Source organism: Lemur catta, chromosome 3 (assembly GCF_020740605.2).
Source record: "Lemur catta isolate mLemCat1 chromosome 3, mLemCat1.pri, whole genome shotgun sequence".
NCBI classification, from domain to species: Eukaryota; Metazoa; Chordata; class Mammalia; order Primates; family Lemuridae; genus Lemur; species Lemur catta.
In genome coordinates this window covers 94,860,565-94,879,620 of record NC_059130.1, presented here as the reverse complement: position 1 = coordinate 94,879,620, position 19,056 = coordinate 94,860,565, and the positions used below count along the sequence as shown (strand labels likewise).

The window sequence follows — 19,056 nt, the reverse complement described above, 5'->3', positions numbered from 1 at the left end:
GGCCTTCCTTCTGAAGAAAGAAAAGGACACATTCCTGAATCCTTTGCAGTCTCAGTGGGAGGACATTGTGTGAGATCCACAGAAGCAGTGACTGAAACTACAACACCCAGAGAATACCCCATCCAAATTGGCCTAGCATAGCTCTGGGCATTTAATAGGAAATCTATAAAAATAGTTGTTCCTTTGTCAAATTCACTAGCCCTTATAAAAATCCAAGGGCCCTGTTATGGGAATTGTACAGAAAAAAAGTCTTATTTTGAAGAACACACACACACACACGCACACACACACACACACACACACACACACACACAGAGCATACATCAGTCAAAGTGAGAGGCTAGGAAAATACAAAATGTTTTGCAGTAAACCAAAAGGTTCTAGACCTGTCTGTAGTTCCTAAAGTCATTCTTTCAAATAACAAGACTAACAGGTGCTGCAAAGAACGGTGTAAATGCAAAACAACAAACAAACAAGCAAACAAACCCAGTTTCTTTTCTTTGCCTTCTTCCTCTCTGATGTTATACCTTTGAAAGCACACACACCATACATTTTCAGGAAAAGGGGGATTTCAAATACACTTTTTTGGGATGAGAAGAGAGTCTTTCTCCTACAATCTCTCTCCCCTCCCCCCACCTTCCCAGCCCCACGTGCAGTGATTACAAGTGTAAAGACAAATTGAGTCATAAAGGTCGCTTCTGAGACTCAAGAATTAAAATGTAGAGAAAACTTCTGTGCCCTTGGCATTTCTCAAAAAGATGAATCACATTTAGCTGGGAAGGAGAAAACTGTATGTCTGGAAGCTTTTCTTGAAAACCAGCAAAGAATCTCCCATAGCCATGCTGTTCACAGCGAGAGCTGAATGGTGGGTGGCAATGAATGTTCAGTTTGGTCTGAACTCGACCGTTGATCCCAGGTGGGCAGCCTGGGCAACAGGATATGTTATCGACTAGTCCTTCACTCTTTACCCTTTTGCCGGTCCTTAAATGGCTGCAACAGAATGTTATCACCTAGATATACCACAATTTTCAGACTCCAACGAAGGAAAGGGCCATTTATAAAATGGCACTGTAAAATGCTTCAGTAAATGTGATCCCATGACCACATTTAGATTGTCAACACAACCCATGGAGGTCAGTATAACCATTTTAGTTTTCATAAAATCAGCCATCCAAGGTCAGATAGATAGTAAGTGATGGAGCCAGGACTCAAACTCCAAATCCCATGCTCTTACCACCACATTAAGTTGAACCCTGTCTCTCACACCATCAAATTTTATGCAGGGTTTAGCATGCTCCAAACACAAAATAGGCCCACCATCGCTGACATTGTGAGAGAAAATTGACTTCTTATTCACAGGTTTAGAGGGCAGAAAGTACATATTGCACAACATTGCGAATTGTCTAGTTTTTCTCATAGAAAACCCCCAAACCTTGGTCAAAATTTCAATATCTGAATTGCACAGAAAGTGAAAGGCTGGTAGCTAACAATTTGGGTTAAAATAATACTCCACAAAGACATGGACAGGACTCAGGCTCAGATGGATGAGGAAATGTTAGATGCAATATGCAATAGCATAGGAGTTAGCAAGATTGCTTGCTTTAATTGTGAACACAACCTAGTAAGTGCTAACTATGTGCTGAGAAATCTGAAATATATGTCCAACCTGGATCCCTCCCTTGAATGCATCTGTCCCACTGCCTACTTGATATCTATCTTCCTTGGGACATCTAATCAGCAAGTTAAGCTTAACATCTTCTAAAATCAAACTTCCAATCTTCCCCTATAAACCTGCTCCTTACACAGTCTTCCTCAACTCACATAATGGCAGTTTCATCCTTTGAAGTGGCTAAAATAAAAAAAAAAACCTCGCAGTCTTTCAAACTTTTCTTTATCCCACACCCCCCATGCAATACATTCTCAATTATTCTTGGTTCCCTTTCAAAGATATGTCCCAGAAAAGATCACTTCTCATCATCTCCACCATTGCTACCAGTCCAAATCATCATCTTCTCTTGCCAGGAATATTGCAGTATCCCCTAACTGGTCCCATGGCTTCCACTCTCTTCCCCCACAGCCTATTCTTAGCACAGTTACTAGAGTGATCCTGTTAAAATACAGGCCAGACCAGGTAAATTCTCTCATCAAAACCCTCCAGTATCTTCTTTTGTCCCTCAGAGCAAAAGCCAAAGTCCTGATCACCATTCCAGGGTCCCCCATAACGTCTCTGTCCTCACTTCCTACTTCTCACCTCTCACTCCTTCTGCTCCAGGTATACAGTCTTTTGTTGCCCTTCACACAAGGCATCTTCTGTTTCAGAGCTTTTGTACTTACTGTTTCCACTGCTGGAAATTCTCTTTTCCCAGATATGTTTATGGTTCACATTCCCACCTCCTTCAAGTATTTGCTCAAATGTCATCTCAGGGAAGACTTGAGTCTCTCCTGACCACCCTGTTTAAAACGGAAACACCCCACACTCCCTACCCCTATTTCCTGTTTTATCTTTCATAAAGATAGCATTCAGCATAATCTAATGACATAACTTTTTGTCAGTTTCCCTCACAAGAATGGAGGAATTTCTGTCTTCTTGATTCATTTTGTATTGCCAGATTCTAGAACGGTGCCCTGAATATATTAATAGTAGGTATTTATAAATGTTGGGTAAATGACCCAACTGAATCTGAGCTGGGCCTCCAAGGCACAAGCAACCAGGATTGCTCATGGTGGAACTATCCTTGGTGCTGAATCTTACTTCGTATGCAGTTAGCAGTTGCGCTGACCTCATTTTGGGTCTTTCCCTTGAATTTACACAACTCTTACCAGATTTCTAAACAGGGACTTGTCCAGGCCACTTATATACATTTTCCATAGTCATCCCGAAATGTTGCCAAGTCAATACTCACTAGTAACTGTATCTTACAACTGTGGAAATTGAGATTTATCAGAGTTAAGCAAAGAGCCCAGTGACTGCCCAGAGCACCATTTTCAATTCTTGGACCTGACATTTAAGAGGAAAAAATAACAAAGAGTTATCTCTTTGAATTTATCTACCTGAAGAAGAGAGTTCATCAATAAAGAACCTATGAAACCATGTTATTTAAAGAAGAGTAGAAGAGATGAGAAAGTTGAGCTTGCAGACTTACAAGGGACTTGAGAGATCTCATAAAATTTTCCAAAGGTTGTCATGGAGAAAAAGGTATAAATGTGTAATGTCTGTTCAGAGGGAAAAATTATAAATTATTTGTGAAAGTTACAGGGAGGGCAAATTTTAATCTCAATTTACAAAAAAGAAAAAAATACCTTTGGTGACTTACACTGCCAAATGATGGAACATGTTGCTATTGGGGGGAGAGTGAAATAGTAAGCTTTCTACTTTTAGAACTATTCAAGCATAAGCTATAAGGCCATATTATTCAGAAGTACTATCACTGCTTTGGATGTGAAGTTAGGCTGGACAACCTTAAAAGTCTCTTTTATCATAACCATCCTAAATTTGTAAAGCTCAATGACATAAAGATTCAGGGAATATATAATTTGAGGGGTGACTTCTCAGTAGGCACCCAATCCCATAGCAGGATCTAGAACCAAAACAAAGTAATAGGGTAATAGTGGGAACAAAGTAAGCCTGAAAGTAGGAATACAATATTGGTCAACAGTTACATGAACTTTAAAAAGATAATTTAAAGTTTCTGCTGTCTTGTTTTTGCAGATAGGGAGCTCCCTCAGGGCTATGCTTGGAGCCTAGAAGGGGTTACTCTTCTGCCTCCTGGGCAGGCCCTACGTGGGATCGACCCTGGAAGGAGAAGAGAGATACTAAGGAAAGGGACAGGTTAGAGGCTAAAGGAAAAACATGGTTATAAACCTGCTTTAAATTTTTGGTATGTTTTCCTGTTTAAAATTCTTTATTCTTGTCCCTTTTGAGAGAATGTCCTAAGAACCAAATTAGGGAAATATGAACTATAAAAATTTTGTCAAGTAGCAACTGTACTTAAACCACAGGAGGACTTTACAAGATCCAAGACAGAGTAGGGACAAGAAGAGTATTTTTACTAAAGGACAAAAGCTTCTTACTTGATCTTCCTGCTCTAATCTCTCTTCCATACAACCCATCCTACACACTGCCAGAGTGACTGTTCAAAGAGCAGGGCAGACCATGTCATTTCCCTGTTAAAAAGTCCTCATGGAACTCTCATTACCTATTACTAATACCCAAACTTCCTAACATGGCACTCAGTGCCCTTCAGAATCTGATTCTTATCTACTTGGCATTTTAGCTTTATTTCCTGTACTTTTGAACAATCCTTAGGTTATCTTCCTCAAATGTGCTTCTCTTGCAGTCTTAGTCTGTGACACTTAAAATGACATTAAGGTGGGACACGGGACAGGGATAGAATTCATTTTCACTGAGCACTTACCATGCACAGTTACTTTACATCAAAGATAGGATAATGGCTAAGAGCATGGGCACTAGCATCAGACCTGGATCCTAGTCCTAAATCCACTGCTAATTAGGAGAGTGACACTGGGCAAGTTATCTAAACTTTGTGTGTCTACATCTTCCTCTAGAAACCAGTGATAATAATAGTACTTAACTCAAAGGATTGCCCTGATGATTAATTGAAATATTACATGTAATGTTCTTAACACTGTCCCTAAATAGTAGTGTTCAAAAATAGAGTAGTTATTATTGCTATGTTATTTTATCCACACACCAAATCTTTTTCAATCCACATCTGTCTTTATCCAAAGACCTCTTTTCACTGCACTCTACTGCTTCTGCACCATCCACAGGTGACACTGTGCCAGAGTCACAGCTGCCAGTAAACTGGTGGGATTAATATTCCCAGGCTCCTAGTCTCATCCTTCATGTCCCTTACCTATCCTCCCACTCTGATCCAAGGTCTCACGCACACCCTTCCTCCATACTCGCATCCCTGAACTGCCTTTGGCAGCTTTGGCATCCACATACTGGGCTGTGATAAGGTCCTATTTCAGCTGCATCTCAGCAGCTCCACAGAAGATACCCTGGTTGATGTATTAATAAGGCCCATGGGTATGGAGGATCTAAGAGTCCCTAACGGTGCAGCCAAATCGGATCCCAGTGTAATCTCAGGAGCCTTGCAGTGCTGAGGGATTTCATTACTCAGGGGAAGTTTCAGCAAAAAGGGAGTGATCAGAATGGTGATGAGGGCTGTATGTGCCCTAAACATTTTGGGGACTATACCTCCAAGAGGGATGTATAAATTGGTCCTTTAACTCAGGCCTCCATTTTGGCAAATTTAGGTGAGAGCAAAAAGGAGCCCAACACCAGGATCCAAGTTTTAGCTGTTCTGTTGGACTTATTTGAACTTTACCTAAGTCCTATACAGAAAAAGAATATCAGAACTGTAAATCCCTTAGATACTGCCTTCCCAAACTCACATTTTAGAGATGGGGAAACTGAGGCCCAGTGTCTGGAAATAATTATGGAGAGTCACACAGGCAGTACTAGAACTGGAAGTAAGGTATCCTGATCCCACTCTGTAATGTTTACCCACCTCTCCTGGTTACTGGTATACCCTACTATGGGTTGAGATGGTTTCAAATCTGTGTTGGTTTCTTCCCATTTCCATGCCTTACAAGTCCATTTTTAGCTTTTTTTATGTAGCTCAGGAAAATTTCTTCCCATCTTTGTCCCCACTGACTAAACCACAAAGTGAGTGTCTGAGCAAGGTGGGTGTTAGGTAGGAGTGGGGTCAGCAAATGATGGGAGATGAGGCTGGAGAAATCATCAGGGCCCGGTCACGGCAGGTCTTGTAGGCCAGCCCGAAGAGTTCATATTACATATCAAGGGCAGTGAGGAGCCATCAGAGTTTATGATTCAAGAATGACATGGTGCACTGGTGTGCTGGGGCTGCTCACAGTGGCTCATGAGAGACAACCATGCTCATGTCTTCCCAACTCTGTGTTCAGTGGCATCACATTGGTAGCCTGGGATTGGCTATGGTGAGGATATTTATTCCAAAGCAATCATGGAGTACAAAAACTACAAATCAAGGCTTCTTATTTTCCCCAGAGAGATGATTGTTAAATATTTACCAGCACACCATTGAGTGGTCAGATGAGTGTTTTCAAAAGATTAGTAGACAGATAGCTAATAAGACGGGAAGGAGGAAGGCCAATTGGAAGCTTTGAAAATAGGTTATTTTTAAAAAGTGAGAGATTATTAGGCTTTATTGGCCAGGTAGAGTGTGGATGAAAAGAAGGGGACAGACTGGAAAGAATGAAAGAGGTTGAATGGTGACTACCTGGATGTGGGGCATTCATTGCTTTGGGCTATCAGGTGGATTGTGGTGCCATTTATTGGAGAGAGAAGCCCATGAAGGGAGCAGATTGGAAGTGAATGGTAAGGAGCTTCCTTTGAGACATGTTGAGTTTGAGCTGCCTCTGAGACATTAAGTTGAGATATCAGTCAAGCAGATGGACACAGATGTATGCTCATTAATTTTAACATTATGGAGGACTAAGGTTTTTTATATTGAATCATGATATTCAAATGGAATTGGAATTAACTTTGCTTAATGGCATATCGGACTTTAGAATTTCCCTCCATCTTATCTCCCCCTCATCATCCATGTTTCTTGTTTCTGTGATATTGAATGCATATCAGTCAGGAAATCCCCTTTCAATTGCTCAGTAGGGAGTAATTTTTATTTATACTTAGACATAAAGGTGAGGAACTTTGTTCTCTTAGACAATTCATTATTCAGAGCTATTCATACCTTCTATTCTCCTCTCCAAGAAGAAACCTCAGTTTACCTCCCCAAGTGCAGGATGTTCTCTATTAAGGAAGCACTCATATCTGGGGTAGATACAGTTGGGGAAAAATCTTTCCACAGTCTAAGAGATCCAGTTCCATAACATTTCCCAGAGAGTCAAGGAGAAGATAAAATTTAGGCAATAGGCATTAAATAGAGCTGAATACTAGAGAGAAGATAATTTAGAGTAAAGACTTTTGAGCTGAAGCAGATCATGCCACATCAGAAAGCAATGCTTCACATCCATTGAAGATATTCGATGTCAGAGATTTGCTTCCATACCAACTCACATTAACGCAGTCATTCTTAGACCTTCATATTAGTTTTCTGGGTTTTCTCTCTAATAGACACTGTTCTTGCAAGATCTTCATATTAGTTTTCTAATGGTCAAAACCAAATGGATCAAGTTTATGGGCAATTTTATTTATATTTCCATCTTCTCCAAAATTGTTTTTTCATAGATCCTTTTCTATATGTCACTCTTTTTGGCCCTGAGTCCCATTCAGCTTATTTTAAATATTATTAGTGAGATAAAATTTTCATACAGTGAAATTCACAAATCTGGAATATATGATTATAAATGTCCAAATGTCTGATACATGAAGGAAAAAATGACAGAATTAAAGTGAAAATTGAGAAAATTTATAATCATGATGACAATTTATAGAACAATTCGATAAAAATCAGGATATAGAAGATCTGCACAATGTCAACTCTTTCAATATAACTGATATTTATTAATCATTATAGCCAACAATAGCATTTATTTCAAGTGCATATGGAATGCTTACCAATATATACCACATATTAGGCCATCAAATTTCAAAAGATTGAAATATTATTGAATGCAATGGAATTAAATTAGAAATCAAAAAAAGAAAATATATAGAAAAGTCTCAAATATTGGAAGTTCAATAACACATTTCTCAGTAACTCATGTATCAAAGAAGAAATTGCAAAGGAAATTAGAAAATATTTTGAACTGATCGATAATGAAAAGACAACAGGCCAGGTGCGGTGGCTCATGCCTGTAATCCTAGCACTCTGGGAGGCCGAGGAGGGTGGATTGTTGGAGCTCAGGAGTTCGAGACCAGCCTGAGCAAGAGTGAGACCCCGTCTCTACTAAAAATAGAAAGAAATTAGCTGGACAGCTAAAAATACATATAGAAAAATTAGCCAGGCATGGTGGCACATGCCTGTAGTCCCAGCTACTCAGGAGGCTGAGGCAGGAGGATCCCTTGAGCCCAGGAGTGTGAGGCTGCTGTGAGCTAGGCTGACGCCACGGCACTCTAGCCTGGGCAACAGAGTGACACTCTGTCTCAGAAAAAAAAGAAAAGAAAAGACAACATATATTAAAATCTGTGGATGCAGCTAAATTGGTACTTAGAAGAAAATATATAGCTTTAAGTACTTATATTAGAAAAGAAGAAAGATCTTTTTAAAAAAAATCTATGTTTCCACCTAAATAAACTTTTAAAAAGTTGATTAAATAGAAACGGACAAACAATAAAAGAAATCAATGAAACCAAAAGCTAGTTCTTGAAAGGTTCAATAATACTGAAATTTGCTAGCCAGATGATGAAGAAAGAAAAACAGAAATTACCAATATCAGGAATAAAGAGGAGACATCACACAGGCCTTAAAGATGCTTAACAAATAATGAGAATATATCATGACAACTTCATGCCGACAAAGTCAACAACTAGATAAAATGGGAAACCTCACCCCTTCCTCCCCTTCCCCCTGCAAAACAAAAAAAGAAAAACAAAAAAATAGATTAAATGGATAAATGCCTTGAAAAACACAACTCAGAATGGACATGAGAAGAAACAGAAAATCTGAATAGTTCTCCAGACAAATGGAACTGATAGGATATTATATAGGTATAGGTATATACATATAAGAAGAGACTTAGTGTGGGAATTGGCTCATGTAATTACGGAAGCTGAGAAGTCTTACAATATGCCATTTGAAAGCTGAAGATCCAGGAAAGTTGGTGGTATAATTCAGCTGGAGTATAAAGACCTGAGAACTAGGGGAATGGATAGTATCTAACTCCTACTCTGAGGGTGAAGGCCTGAGAACCAGAAGGGGTGAGGGGACATTGATATAAGTCTGGAGTTGAAAGGCCCGAGAACGAGGAACTCTAATGTCCTGGGGTGAGAGAAGATGGATGCCCCAGCTTAAGAAGAGAGAGAAGAAATTCGCCCTTCCTCTGACTTTTTGTTCTACTGGGCCCCTCTGTGGATTGGATGATTCCCACTCACATTGGTGATGGTAGCTCTTCTTTACTCAGTCTACTGATTCAAATACTAATCTCTTCTGGAAACAGTCCTTCAGACACACCCAGGAATAACGCTTTACCAGCTACCTGGGCATCCCTTAACCCATTCAAGTTGACTCATAAAATTAATCATCACGGTGTATTAAAGAAGTTAAATTTATAACAAATAAACCTTTCCACAAAGAAAACTCCAGGACCAGATGATTTTGATGACAAATTTTATCAAAATTTAAGAATGAAATAATAGTGATCTTAAAAGAAAACCTTCAAAAATCAGAGGAAGTGGAGACTTCCCAATTCATTGTATGAGGAATGTATGGCCTTGCTTCCAAAACCTGACAAACACATTAAAACAAAGGAACATTACAGAGCAATATGCCTCATGAACATAGACACAAAAATCCTTAACAAAATATTAGCAGTTTGAATCTGTCAATGTATAAAAAAGATTTTATGTCATAAGCAATTAGTATTTTCCCCAGAAAGGAAAGACTGAATTAACATTTAAAAATCATCATGAAGGAAATGTGAGGAAAAAACATTGAAAAATCAATCAGCATAATTCATCACACTGATAGAATAAAGGGCAAAAATAGAATAACTACTCCAGTAAGTGTACAAGTATTTGTCAAAATTCAACACATATTCATAATTTTAAACAAATCTCCCAACAAACAAGGAACACAAGTGAACTGCTTCAACCCGATAAAGGACAATCATGAAAAACCTATAGATAAAATAATACTAGAGGTAAAATTGGGAATTTATTCCCCCTCAAGAACAAGACAAAATATCTGCTCTCACAACCTCTGTTAACATTGTGCTGGAGGTCCTAGCCAGTGCAATGAGTCAAGAAAATAAAATAAAACACATATTTCTATGGTTCCAATGTGTCCTCCAAAAAGCCTGTGTTGGAAACTTAATACCCAATGGGAATGCAACAGTACTGGGAGGTGATGCCTAATGGGCAGTGAATGGATTAATGCTGACTATAAAAGGGTTCAAGGCTGTGAGTTCAACATCTTGCTATCTTGTGTGCTCTCTCTCTTCCACATGATTCCTTGATCCCTTTCACCATGTTATGACACAGCAGTAAGGTCCTCAACAAGATGTGGCCCCTAGAACTTCTCAACTTCCAGAACTGTGAGCCAAATAAATATCTGTTCATTATAAATTGTCTAGTCTGTCATATCCTGTTACAACAGAATGAATTGGACAAGACATATGCAGATTGGAAAAGATGTAAAACTGTCTCCATTCACAGACAAGATGATTGCTGTGTATAAAATTCTTAAAAAATATACAAAAAAATTATAAAAACTAGTAATAGTAATTAGCAAGGTAATATGATACAAAAGTAAAATAAAATACTATATTTATATACTAGCAGCAATCAATTGTAAAATAAAATAATTCTTTTCACAATAGGTTAGATGAATAAATCAGTGAAATCTCTCTCTTTCCCTCTCTCTCTCTCTCCAGATATATACATAGATAGGTAGATAGACCAATCTAAACAGATACATATATTTGATTGATATAGACATGATCTCTCTCTCTCTAAACATGTATATTTGATTGATACAGTCATTTGATTTTCAACATACATGCCAAATCCCTTTAATGGGGAAAGGAAAGTTTTTTTAACTTATAATGCTAGACAAGCACACAGTTGTTTGCAATGAAAATGACCTTGATTCCAACCCCACACCACACACACACAAAACTAATTTAAAATATGGGATAGACATGAACATAAAAGGTAACACTATAAATCTTCTAGAAGAAAATATAAGAGAATATCTTCATAACCTTGGCACAAGAAAAGATTTCTTAGGACAGGATAAGCACAAACCATAAAAGAAGAAACTATTAAACTGATTTCATTAAAATTAAAAACCTTCACTCATCAAAAAAACACCATTAAGAAAATGAAAAGACAAAATCAATGTCTAAAGTAAGATGTTCCAAAATACAACAAAGGACTGGTATCAGAAAAAATTCTTACAAATCGATAATAAAAAAATTCAGCAAAACATGTGAAAGATATTTAAGAGACACTAGTTTTTGGTAAACACCTAATTAATTAGAGCTACCCATTATTCTTTGAAAAGGAAAATAACATTTTAGAATCATTTTCCCCATCCTAAGGGAAGAGGGACTTACATGCTTTTCTGCCATGCAGGGCCCTGGTTGGTCTGACTCTCTGCTGTCACACTACCCGAACATGCTCTGTGCTCTGGGAGTCTCTGCCCTAGAACATAAAGGTACATACAGTTCAGTCGTTAAGGTCTCAGGCTCTGCTTGGTTTCCTCGCAAGACTAACAATATAATCTCCTTCATAAGGCTCTTGTGAGAATTAAATGAGTTATAAATTAATTTATATAAAGCTCATAGCACAGGGCATAGCATATACCAGGTGCTCCGTAAAGGTCAGCTGTTATTCTTATCAGCACCATTGTAACTATCTCTCTGAGAGACGTGGAAGGCGAGGGAGGCACGGCCACCAAGACCAGCATGCCGCAGGGGGAGCTCCTTGTGCCTGGAATGCCAGCAGTGCTGGGACTTGTAGTGCTGAGAAAGGCTCAGAGGCTCCCAGAAGAGCACAGGTTGCTCTCAGGTGCCCGTGGTGAAGACTTTCCAGGGAAATAGTCAATGTGTGTTAAATTCTCCACAAAACTAGGAAAACCTGATATGAAGGTTCCCAGGAGCTCTGAGTACAAAACAGTTCTCCTGCTGAGTTAAATTCAGCCATTTCTAGCTACTCTGCCTCTAGCTAATCTTTCAAACCTGCCCTTTCTTCCCCAACTCTACTAAAACTTCCGTTTTCCAGGCCACCATCATGTCATGCTTGGACTATTAAAATGGTCTGTTAACTGATCTCTTCTTTCTATTCTAGATGTGCCACAGAATGACCTTTAAAAATATAGAATGGATCACATTTTATGTTACCATCTCTTTATGAAAGTAATTTGGTCATTGATATTGAGAAAATAAAAATGTTTTCCTTCTAAGACTCTATCTTTAAAAATCCCCAAATTCAGCTAATGAGTTTTGCGCAGAGATGATCATTATACTACTACTTATGATGGAAGAAAATAGAAAAAATAGGAGGAGGATGTTCGATCATCCGTTCTAATGCAATCATTTTCAAAGAGATATTCATGTTATGAGAAAATGCTCATGATATTCTTTAAAAAATAAAAATGAAAAAGGTAGCCCACATTGTGAGACAGAGAAGATGAGCTTGGAGGAATAGGGTGAAACTGGACTTAGGCAGTCTAAGGAGGAGGGCCTTGGTTAATATCTCAGGCTTCCAGTTTGAGACACCCAGGGGACTGTGAGTAAGAGGGAATCAGATATATACCAGCAAATACAAGGACTGAAGTTCAGCTTTGAGTCAGCCTAATTTCTGATTAGCTTCAGGTGATTTCTCAATGCCCTAACTGCTTGCTAGAAGTAAAAGTAAATTCACTCTGAAGGAATATAGCCTAGACCAGGTGCGGTGGCTCACGCCTGTAATCCTACCACTCTGGGAGGCCAAGGCGGGTGGATCGCTAGAGGTCAGGAGTTCGAGACCAGCCTGAGCAAGAGTGAGACCCCCCCCCCCCCCCCGTCTCCACTAAAAATAGAAAGAGATGATCTGGCCAACTAAAAATATATATAGAAAAAATTAGCCGGGCATGGTGGCACATGCCTGTAGTCCCAGCTACTTGGGAGGCTGAGGCAGTAGGATTGCTTAAGCCCAGGAGTTTGAGGTTGCTGTGAGCTAGGCTGACGCCACAGCACTCACTCCAACCCGGGCAAGAGAGCGAGACTCTGTCTAAAAAAAAAAAAAAGAAAGAAATATAGCCTTATCCATAGCCTAAATTATCTCAGAAGTTTTTAATATGGTGTCTGGAATTCAATCAAAAATTACCAGGCAGACTAAAAGATAAAAGTTTACTCAAAATTAAGAGAAAAAAGAGACAATAGTAATGGACCTACAGAAAATCCAGATATTGGAGCTATCAGACAACATTTCAAGTAACTGTGATTAAATAAGATGGAGAATTTCAGCAGAGACTTAGAAACCAACAAGAATATAATTGAAATTTTGAAACTAAAAGTATAATAAATGAAATTAAGAATCATTACTAGGTTTACTCTCCCTCTCCATTTTGGTGGGTTGGCGAGTGTGCACTTAATTTTGCTTTCCAGCTGTCTTGAGTTTCTGTTCCATTTGAGCCATGTACCCACATGGCAGGACTTTATTTCAAGACAGGATTGGGATGTGTGTGAGTTGCAGGTGATTAATTTCGGCTGAGAGGAGGTTGGGGGAAGGCAATGAAATGCTCTGCCAGGCTTGTTTCCACGTGGGCCTCTGCAGTACTGGGGTTAACTTCCTTCCCCAAGACCTGGTGACCCAGGAACAATAGACTCTGTTTCAGGTTGAAGATGAAATCTACTGAGGAGGGAAGGCCTGAGTCTTTAGCTCCATTGTGCCAGCCCAGAAGTGGCTCTGGAAAAGCCTTTGTAATATCTATCAACCCCCTGAAAATCAAGTGGGCTTGGATTTGGACATTCTCAATAGAAAGGGTTAGAGGCTGATGGGAGTATAAAGGCAGAGATTTTTAGGTAGTTGATAGATCCTGCAGTTTAACTTGATTCCTGGATAGAAGCTGGGTTCATCTGATACCAAAGAAGTAAAATTTCAAGAGACCAAAACCAGACCTTAATCTCACTTTTCTAGTCTGGACCACTTCAGTGCTGTAAATCCTGGATATACCATAGATGATGACTGAATTTTTCTTTTACACATGAAGGCAGATGATTCTTCAAATTAAAGATGGAAGCTGACTTTTCTTACCAGAAATGGTTTTATACAATCAACTTGCAAAAATGACTCTTTGCAGCATCTGGAGACCTCAGTATCCCCATAATGTCTTTGTGTGAAGACATGCTGCTCTGTAATTTAAGTGTTGCATCAAACTTTCTGGTTATGCTTGGGTCACCACCTGCTCTCACATCTTCTGTGATCAGCATGGTAGTGGAGAGTTTAGTCAATCTGCCCTGCCTGCAACAGTGCCCTTTCTGGAAAGCTAAATATTGTCCACACAGAACTCAGTCCCTCAGAGGAATATGAAGCTATGGTATTGGCAGGACTGTGACCAGAGATTGTGTTGGACATTAGCTCTCGAGCACTGGCCTTCTGGACATATCAGGTACATCAGGAGTGTCTCTATCAAGGATATAATTTTAGCAAGGCTGAGGGCCATCTGAAACAGAAGGAGAAGACATATATTCAGCAAATACAGAGTAAGGATGTAGAACTGACCTTTATGCAAAGGGAGGTCACCTCCACAAAGAAAGGGCTAGAAGAATACAAGAAAAAGTTCAGTGACATCTCTGAGAAACCTGTGGAGTGCAATCACCAGTATCAACCGCTCCAAGGCCTCTATGATGGTCTTCAGCTACGAAACCTAACTATTGCTATCCAAGAAGGCACAGTAGGACCATCCGTGATTGCACAGTCTGGTGTTTTTGGCTTCTCATCTGGGAACAACTCAAAGTTTTCTTTGGATAATACACCAGTTCAAAATCAGAGATGGAGATTTTCAGTTCAGACCATTTTTTGTGGGTTCTCCCACAGCACCTGAACCCAGCAACAGCTTTTTTAGTTTTGCCTCTCCAAGTCACGAATCACAGCAGGAGCAAGTCTCTAGCAGGGCCTTCAAAGTAAAAAGAATTTAGCTCACTTTACAGAATGTTTCTCTGTTCACTTTCAGTAATTTCATTTAGCAAATAATCTTTATTCTAGATAGGAGTCATCAACCTCTTTGTGCTTTTAAGTCTTTGAAGTTGTCTTCACATTATGAATTTATAAGAAACCAAGTGGCAATGAGGAGGGACTTTACAGTCTGGTTTCCTGGTTTCTGTTATTTAAAGCATGAATGTTTTAATAATCTCAATTTTATCATTAACTGTTGAATTTTCATTGCTAGTGAAAAGGTCATGGTGTTACTGTGTGTTTCATAGATCACGATTTCTCTCTGGGCTATTTCTGGTTGAGTTCTGTGTTTATAGGTATGTATATAAGTACCTGTGTTATATGTCTACATGTCACTTTGGATTCTGGTATATATGAATATGTACATGTGCTTTATTTGCCAGTATAATTGTGTGAAAATTTTGGTCTTGGAAAATGGTGGGTGCTCTGTGGCTTGTTACTTGGGTGCATGTGTTTATTTGTATATTAACATGTTTGGAGATGTGTTCATGTCAGTGAATGAGAGTACAATTTGATGCATGTGTGTCCAGTCCCTAGTTGTATTTAAAAGTAAATCACATTGATAAAGTTATTTTGTAAAGTTGATTTTCTTGCATTTACAGTTGGCCCTCTATATCCTTGGGCTCTGCATCCATGGAGTCAACCAACTACAGTTTGAAAATATCCAGAGGGGAAAAAAACCAATAAAAAATAACCATATGGCAATAAAAAAATACAAATAAAAAAGCCAATACAGCCTAAAAGCTATTGGTGTAGCATTTACAATGTATTGGGTATTTTAAGTAATCTTGAGGTGATTTAAAATATACAGGGGAAAGTGAGTAGGTTATATGCAAACACTATGCCATTTGATGAAAGGGACTTGAGCATTCAAGAATTTTTGCATCCACAGGGGTTCCTAGAACCAATCTGCTGCAGATGCCAAGGAACAACTGTATTTTAAAATAAATCTACTTATTTTTTTACCTTTTTGTCAACTGTTGCCTTGGGTTTTACTTATTTAGGAATGCACTTCTACTGCAGAAAATTTGCCAATTTGTTATTAATCTCAAGAGACTATATTAATTTAAATAATTTAAAGATTTTTTGAAAAGGGATAATTACTGGTTTAACAGCAGTGTAGACACAACTGAATAGAAAAACCAGCCAACTGGCAACCAAGTCAAAAGAAATCATAGAAACTGAAGCAGAGTGAAATACAAGCATGGAAAATATAAGTGTATCAGAGCAATACAGGTCAGGTCATGGTGAAAGGCTGTAGAACAGTATTTACATAGGATCTCATCCATGTAAAATACATGCAGACACAAAAACAATACACAAAGATATTAGAAATGGTTAATTCTGAGGGGTGACTTTTGAGGTATATTTTGGTCATTTTGTGTTTTTTTTTATCTTCCAAATTTTCTAAAATGAGTATATATTATGTTTATAATGAGGAAAAGGTTTGATTTCTCCTCCCCCTTCTACTGTGTACCTTAGCATTCCTCAGAGTACATTTTTAGAAAATACTAGTTTCTTTGGCTAATAAGTGTTCCAAGAAAAAAGGATTGTTATCCAACAAATTTGGTAAATACTGCTTAAATAGAATTAGCATAGATATTTTTCCTGTTTTTAATTGTTTATTTATCATTATCAAACCTCTCAGAGTCTTTGACACACTACTGTGCATCATGAAGCATGAAGAAGTGATGAGCGTTGCTGAGCCTGTCTGGGCAAGAATCTCTTCATCACAGAATGCTCCATAGGACCAGAGCTCCAGGTAACAGGCCTCGGAAAATGCTGGTCTAGAGGGGGAGAAACCCTAAGTTCTCCAACAGGGCATGCCAGGCTCTATTGGTCACATCTGCTCTCTCCCGCCTGGGCTATCCTGCCTATTTTGCTTATTCTCCATGTCTCTATGCTTTTAATATCCCATGTCTTCTGCTTGGAACACCCAACCCTGCTCCCCTGCCCTTGTCTCCTCCTCACCCCCTCAGAGCTTCGAGCATGCCCCCTGCACCACACTAAGCACCTCAGGGCATCTTTGTCTCAGTACTTGTCTCTTCTCCGCTAGACTGGGACTTGGATTATTCACACCTGCATCCATGGACTGAGTGCTGGACCCATCACAGAATGGACATCAGTGAACGTTTGACAGATAAATGAATGGGACCAATATTATGGCTGTCTTTTCTCTGACAGGACAGCAAATATTTTTCCAGCAATGTTTATTGCTTCCTGCTGTAAAACAGTATGTGCTGATTGAAAAAATTTTAGAGACTAGAAGAAAGTACAACTGAGAACCAAAATCATGTATTATCTTACCATTATGTGATTTCCATACATATAAATGTATATATATCCTTTCAGGGTTTTATTATTATTATTATTTATTTATTTTTTTTTTGAGACAGAGTCTCACTTTTTTGCCTGGGCAAGTGCCGTGGCGTCAGCCTAGCTCACAGCAACCTCAAACTCCTGGGCTCAAGCAATACTCCTGCCTCAGCTTCCCAAGTAGCTGGGACTACAGGCATGCACCACCATGCCCAGCTAATTTTTTGTATATATATTTTTAGTTGTCCATATAATTTCTTTCTATTTTTAGTAGAGACGGGGTCTCGCTCTTGCTCAGGCTTGTCTCGAACTCCTGAGCTCAACCGATCCACCCTCCTCGGCCTCCCAGAGTGCTAGGATTACAGGCCATTTCAGGGTTTTAAAATGAATATATGCATATTTTATAAGACTCAGATTAATTTTTATTTTTATTTTTATTTTTTTATTTTTTATTTTTTTATTTCAGCTCATCATGGGGGTACATAAGTTCATGTTATATACATTGTCCATGTCCCACCCATCCCCCTGAGTCAGAGCCTCAAGCGTGTCCATTCTCCAGATAGTGCGCCTGGCACTCACCATGTAGTCATACCTCCATCCCCTCCCCCCACCCCCCGCCTCCCTGAGTCAGCACCTTCAAGCATGACCATTCCCCAGATGGTGCGCAACGCACTAATCATGTAGGCATACACCCAACCCCTCCCCCAACCCCCGTCTCAGTCTGATATCCAATTGGTATCCTTCCCTGATGTGCGTTTAGGTGATGATCAGGGAAACCAATTTTCTGGTGAGTACATGTGATGCTTGTTTTTCCATTCTTGGGATACTTCACTTAATATAATGGGTTCCAATTCTCTCCAGGAGAACCAAAGAGATGTCGTATCACCGTTATTTCTTATAGCTGAGTAATACTCCATGGTATACATATACCACAGTTTACTAATCCATTCATGGATTGATGGGCATTTGGGTTGTTTCCACATCTTTGCAATTGTGAATTGTGCTGCTATAAACATTCGGGTACAGGTGTCTTTGTTATAGAATGACTTTTGTTCTTCTGGGTAGATGCCCAATAATGGGATTGCTGGATCGAATGGTAGGTCTACCTGAATCTGTTTAAGGTATCTCCATAATGCTTTCCACAGGGGTTGCACTAGTTTGCAGTCCCACCAGCAATGTATGAGTGTTCCTGTCTCTCCACATCCACGCCAACATGTGTTGTTTGGGGACTTTTTGATAAAGTCCATTCTCACCGGAGTTAAGTGATATCTCATTGTGGTTTTGCTTTGCATTTCCCTGTCAGATTAATTTTTATACAATCTTTATTTTGTTTTTTTTCTACTTAACATTACACTTTTCAGTGATATTTAACATTACTTCAAACACGTATAATATTAGTTGCACAGTATTTCATAAAGTTAATAAATCATATTTATAGCTATTTCGAATAATTCTTTAATGAAAATCTTGTGCATAAAACTTGGTCTACATTTCTTATTTTTTCCTTAGGACAGAGTCCTAGAGTTGAAATTTCTAGACCCAAATATATGAACATTGTAAACATTTATGATATATATTTTTATATGCTTTCCATTTGTTGATATTTTTGTTAAATGAATTAATATACGTAATATTCTTAAAAATATATTTGGTATATAAATATTCAATAAATAAAGCCTTAATAATTAGCATCGTTGCTATTTAACAAGTATGTTGAGTCCCTACCATGTGGAAGTCACTGTTCTAGGAAGGTAGAAACAATTATCTTCTTTTCAGCAGTGAATGTGGGTGTCAGTTTCACTGCATCCTTATCTGCATTGAGTGTCACCATTTTCTATTAATAATTTTGTTAGTTTGATCAGTGAAAAATGATATTCTACGGATTGAAT

At 38.7% G+C, this 19,056-nt stretch overlaps 1 pseudogene; it reads left to right on the top strand.

Moving 5' to 3' along the window:
• The first annotated feature begins 14,002 nt into the window (after positions 1 to 14,002).
• Positions 14,003 to 14,814, top strand: LOC123634259 (annotated as a pseudogene).
• The last annotated feature ends 4,242 nt before the right edge of the window (positions 14,815 to 19,056 follow it).